The sequence below is a fragment of the Lipotes vexillifer genome, unplaced genomic scaffold (assembly GCF_000442215.2).
Source record: "Lipotes vexillifer unplaced genomic scaffold, Lipotes_vexillifer_v1.1 scaffold496, whole genome shotgun sequence".
In the NCBI taxonomy this organism is placed as follows: Eukaryota; Metazoa; Chordata; class Mammalia; order Artiodactyla; family Lipotidae; genus Lipotes; species Lipotes vexillifer.
Window position 1 is genome coordinate 9,419,529 of NW_006786690.1, and position 5,686 is coordinate 9,425,214.

Below are 5,686 nucleotides of genomic sequence, written 5' to 3' on the forward strand. Positions count from 1 at the left end.
TATTTGCTGAATGGAGGAATGAATAAGGCACAAAAGCTGTGGAATCATATATACATGCGTGCACACGCACATGCACACACACACAATTATTTCCAGCTAGGAGAGTGACCAAGGGTGGCCTTGGTGTTCATCTGGGCTAGACTGTTGAATGAACGCAGGAACGCACGACTGGGCAGAGAAGGAAGGAAAGGCTGCCGAGCTGAGCAAGGACACGAAGGGGTGTAAGTATATGACAAGCTTGAGAAATGGTGATTATAGGGAATGGCAAAGATATAGACTGAAGTCATACTGGAAATACTAGGTTTCGAGCAATGGGAACCCCCTGAAGGTTTGGGGCTGCTGCAGTCACATGACCAATCCTGTATTTTAGAAAGAGGTCAGTAACATATATTCCTTTGTTGCTATTAAGAAACTCTCTGAGGAGGGATTTCCCTGGTGGCGCAGTGGTTACGACTCCGTGCTCCCAATACAGAGGGCTCAGGTTTGATCCCTGGCCAGGGAACTAGATCCCACGTGCATGTGCAACTAAGAGTTCGCATGCCACAACTAAGGAGCCCGCCTGCCGCAACTAAATAAATAAAATATTTTTTAAAAACACACATAACATAAAATTTTTCTTTTTTTTTCTGTACGCAGGCCTCTCATTGTTGTGGCCTCTCCCGTTGCGGAGCACAGGCTCCAGACGCCTAGGCTCACCAGCCATGGCTCACGGGCCTAGCCGCTTCGTGGCATGTGGGATCTTCCCAGACCGGGGCACGAACCTGTGTCCCCTGCATCGGCAGGCGGACTCTCAACCACTGCGCCACCAGGGAAGCCCATAACATAAAATTTTTTAAAAAAAGAAACTACCTGAGGAATGATCATGGTACCTCCCATTTATATATTTTGTAGCATGTAAGATGAAATAGATCTATGTGTACTGACATGGAAAGAGCTCCAAGACAGAGCACTTGATATATTAAAAATCACTTGATATATTAAAAAAAAAGTCAAGCAAAGCCATGGATTTCCATAGACACATATATGTGTCTACACATGCAAAAAAAAGGTATGAGAGCAATCCCATGAAACTGACAATAGTAATCACCTCTGGAAAGGAAGCGTGACCGAGGGGATTTAAAATTTATCTGTGTTGCTTGAAATTTTTACACAGTGAGAATTTAATTACATATGTACTTTTATTTTTTTTTTTTTATTTTTTTTTTTTTTTTTCCTTGCGTTATGCGGGCCTCTCACTGTTGTGGCCTCTCCCATTTGCGGAGCACAGGCTCCGGACGCGCAGGCTCAGCGGCCATGGCTCACGGGCCCAGCCGCTCCGCGGCATGTGGGATCTTCCCGAAACGGGGCACGAACCCGCGTCTCCTGCATCGGCAGGCGGACTCTCAAGCACTGCGCCACCAGGGAAGCCCACATATGTACTTTTAAATAAGTTTTTAAAGCTGCCTGAAACCCTTGGCATCTTATTTATGCTGAAGTCTTTCCATCCTGATTAGCATAATCTCTTCCTCCTAATAATTCACAGTTCCCTTTTACCTTATATCTCCCCCCAGCTGGGCTTCCCACCACCAGTTGAAAATTGATAGCTCCTTACAGATACTAATTCATTTTCTCCTCCTCCCTGTGAGGTGACTATGATTTTTTTCCCCCATTTTACACAATAGGAAACTAAGGCACAGAGAGGTTAAGTAACTTGCTGAAGGTCACGTAATAAATGGCTGTCCTCTCTCCGCCCCGGGTCGCTGCAGCCTCTGCCGCTTTCGGGCCTAGCAGCCTGAAGAAAAAAAAAAAAAAAAGAAAAGGATTTAAAAAAAAAAAAAAAAGACCCAAAACGCTTTAAAATCCACCAGGGACTTTCCTGGTGGCTCAGTGGTTAAGAATCCGCCTGCCAATGAAAGGGACACAGGTTCGAGCCCTGGTCCGGGAGGATCCCACATGCCACGGAGCAACTAAGCCCGTGCGCCACAACTACTGAGCCCGCGCTCTAGAGCCCGTGCCACAACTACTGAGCCTGCGAGCCACAACTACTGAAGCCCGTGCACCTAGAGCCCGTGCTCCACAACAAAAGAAGCCACCGCAATGAGAAGCCCACGCGCCGCAACTAGAGAAGCCCACGCGCAGCTACAAAGACCCACCACAGCCAAAAATAAATTAATTAAATAAATAATTTTTTTTTTAATCTTAAAAGAAAAGAAAGAAAAAAAAGAGCGAATCCTCCTCGGAGGACCCGCGGGGCAGTCACTTCTGCACGCTTCCAGCCTGCCCGCTGCCACCGCACCTAGGCGTCCGTCGGTCCCCGTCCGTTGGTGCAGTGGTGAGCCGCTCCCACGCCCGTGTTCACGCGCCTCCGCCCGCCGCACAGCGTGGCAGCCCCGCACCTGCCGCCCTCGCCCCCCGGCGCGCAGGCCTCCGCGCTCCACATGTCCACGCAGCCCTTCTCCAGCCCGGCGTGGGAGGCAGCTGCGCGCTCCGGCCGCCCCAGGCTTGCCGAGTGGGCACCAACAAGTACTTGGTTTCCCTCTTCCCTGGGCTGCTGTAATCTTAAACTGCCGGGAGCCCGAGGCCTATATTTATAGAGAAACGCACGTTCAGGAGGCCGCCGTGGGCACCATTGGGCTGCCTCTGGAAGAATTTTTGTAATTTGGAGGGCAGTCCCCGTTTTAATTTTTTTCATTTTTTGAAATTGGGAGCTTCCAGACCAGGACAGCGGAAACTTACAAACTCCCAGGGAGGGCCATATTGTTTTTGAGAGCCTTTTGTCTGCGGTTTGGCAGTCTCTTCCGGGCTGTCCCCGAACTCCTCTCAGGCCCTTCCCTCAGAGACGACTCCAGCTTCTCTGAGCTTCACTGCCACCTGTGAGCCGCGGCACGGGCCACGGCTCGTAGGGGAGCCCCCTTTGTCCTGTGTGGTCCCTCCAAGAAGTCCTCCTGGTGGGGCTCGGGGTGGTGGGGAGATGAACGCTGCGGCCAGCAGCTACCCCATGGCCCCCCTGTACGTGGGTGACCTGTACTCGGACGTCATCGAGGCCATGCTGAACGAAAAGTTCAGTCCTGCCGGGCCTGTGCTGTCCATCTGAGTCTGCCGCGATATGCTCACCCGCCACTCCCTGGGTTATGCCTACATCAACTTCCAGCAGACAGCTTTCGTGGATCGGGCCTTGGATACCATGAACTTTGATGTGATTAAGGGAAAACCAATCCATATCATGTGGGCTCAGAGGCATCCCTCTTTGAGAAAATTTGGTGTGGGAAATACCTTCATCAAGAACCTGGACATATAGATAACAAGGCACCGTATGATACTTTTTCTGCTTTTGGAAACATTGTCCTGCAAGGTGGTGTGTGATGAGAACGGCTGTAAGAGTGATGCCTTTGTCCACTTTGAGACCCAGGAGGCTGCCAACAAGGTCATTGAGAGGATGAACGGCATGCTCCTCAACGACCACAGAGTGTTTGTGGGCAGATTCAAGTATCAAAAAGAGTGGGAAGCTGAGTTTGGAGCCAAAGCCAAGGAATTCGCCAATGTTCATATCAAAAACTTTGGGGAACAGGTGGATGATGAGAGTCTGAAAGAGCTATTCAGCCAGTTTGGTAAGACTCTGTCAAGGTGATGAGAGATCCTAGTGGGAAATCCAAAGGCTTTGGCTTTGTGAGTTACAAAAAACACGAGGATGCCAATAAGGCCGTGGAAGAGATGAATGGAAAAGAAATCAGTGGGAAAGTCATTTTCGTTGGCCGTGCACAGAAGAAAGTGGAACGGCAGGCCGAGTTAAAGCGGAAATTTGAACAGCTCTAACAGGAGAGAATTAGTCGCTGTCAGGGGGTGAATCTCTACATTAAGAACTTGGATGACACCATTGATGATGAGAAGTTAAGGAAAAAGTTCTCTCCTTTTGGATCAATCAGCAGTGCTAAGGTGATGCTGGAGGATGGGAGAAGCAAAGGGTTTGCCTTTGTCTGCTTCTCATCCCCGGAAGAGGCAACCAAAGCAGTCACAGAGATGAACGGACGCATCATGGGCTTCAAGCCACTGTATGTCGCCCTGGCCCAGAGAAAGGAAGAGAGAAAGGCTCAGCTGACCAACCAGTATATGCAGCGGGTGGCCAGGATGAAAGCAGTCCCCGCCAATGCCATCTTAAATCATTTCCAGCAGCTGGGGGCTACTTTGTGCCAGCAGTTCCACAGGCCCAGGGAAGACCTCCGTATTACCTAACCAATTAGCACAGATGAGGCCTAATCCACGCTGGCAGCAAGGTGGGAGACCTCAAGGCTTCCAAGGAATGCCAAGTGCTATACGCCAGTCTGGGCCTCGTCCAGCTGTTTGCCATCTGGCTCCAACTGGTAATGCTCTGGCCTCTCGCGGCCTCCCTACTACCGCTCAGAGAGTCGGATCTGAGTGCCCAGACCGCTTGGCTATGGACTTTGGTGGGGCTGGTGCCACCCAGCAAGGGCCGACTGACAGCTGCCAGTCTGGAGGTGTTCCCACAGCTGGGCAGAACATAGCGCCTCGTGCTGCTGTTGCTGCCACTGCTGCTCGGGCTGTTGCACCTTACAAATACACCTCCAGTGTCCGCAGCCCTCACCCTGCCATCCAGCCCCTGCAGACACCCCAGCCTGCGGTCCATGTGCAGGGGCAGGAGCCGCTGACTGCCTCCATGCTGGCCGCAGCACCCCCCCAGGAGCAGAAGCAGATGCTGGGTGAACGTTTGTTCCTGCTCATCCAGACGATGCACTCAAACCTGGCCAGGAAGATTACGGGGATGCTGCCGGAGATTGACAACTCGGAGCTGCTGCACGTGCTGGAGTCCCCGAGTCGCTCCTCTCCCACGTGGATGAAGCTGTGGTGGTCCTACAGGCTCATCATGCCGAGAAAGAAGGTGCCCAGAAGGTGAGCGCTGTTGCTGCTGCTACCTCTTAGACAAGGACAAAGCGATTCACAAGCCAAATAAACCCTCATGGAATTCAGCTCAAGGTTTGAAGACTTCCTAGCTTGTCCTATGGACCTCAACACCAAGAACCACAAATTGCGAATTTAGTAGGTCATTTTGTATCAAAAGGTCAATTATGACGTGCCTAGAATTTTTCAATTAAAAGAATATATTCTCTGGGTTTTGATATGGCCCAGACAGTGTTAACTTTTTTTTCTATTATGAGTTTTGATTTTTCCCCCCAGAAATTGGTTTTGTTTGATGTACCCAAGTCTTAAGTTTCTCAATAAAGAAAAAAATCTCCATAATAAATAAATAAATAAAAATGACTGATATAACAGGATCTGAACCTCCCAAAGGACTGCATACTTAACCATTCCATCTCCCTGCCTCTCTGGAAAGTCAACTTGCTTTTAATATTCTGCATCCCTCTGACTTCTTTTGCTTTCACTGAGCCGATATCTAGCCATTACAAATGAAATTTACCACCATTCCCTTTTTGCATGTCATTTACATGGTTCTGTCTCTGATACAAAGGGGTATTCAAAATTCAGATTCAGCTGGAAAGGGAGTTTTATCACATACTGTGTTTAAAAAGCACACACCCACACACATCCACAGGACCAAATTAACTGCTAATTTGAGAGTATGCTGGTGATGTGGCAGGCAGATGAGAGCGAGACAGAGGTTAGCAGTGTGGGTGAGCTCTAATTTGTGTGTGTGTGTGTGTGTGTGTGTGTGTGTGTGTGTGTGTGTGGGGCG

The 5,686-nt window shown here is 49.8% G+C and overlaps 1 pseudogene; it reads left to right on the plus strand.

The window, feature by feature from the left end:
* The first annotated feature begins 2,950 nt into the window (after positions 1-2,950).
* LOC103078389 (polyadenylate-binding protein 4 pseudogene) lies at positions 2,951-4,914 on the plus strand (annotated as a pseudogene).
* Positions 4,915-5,686: the final 772 nt, after the last annotated feature.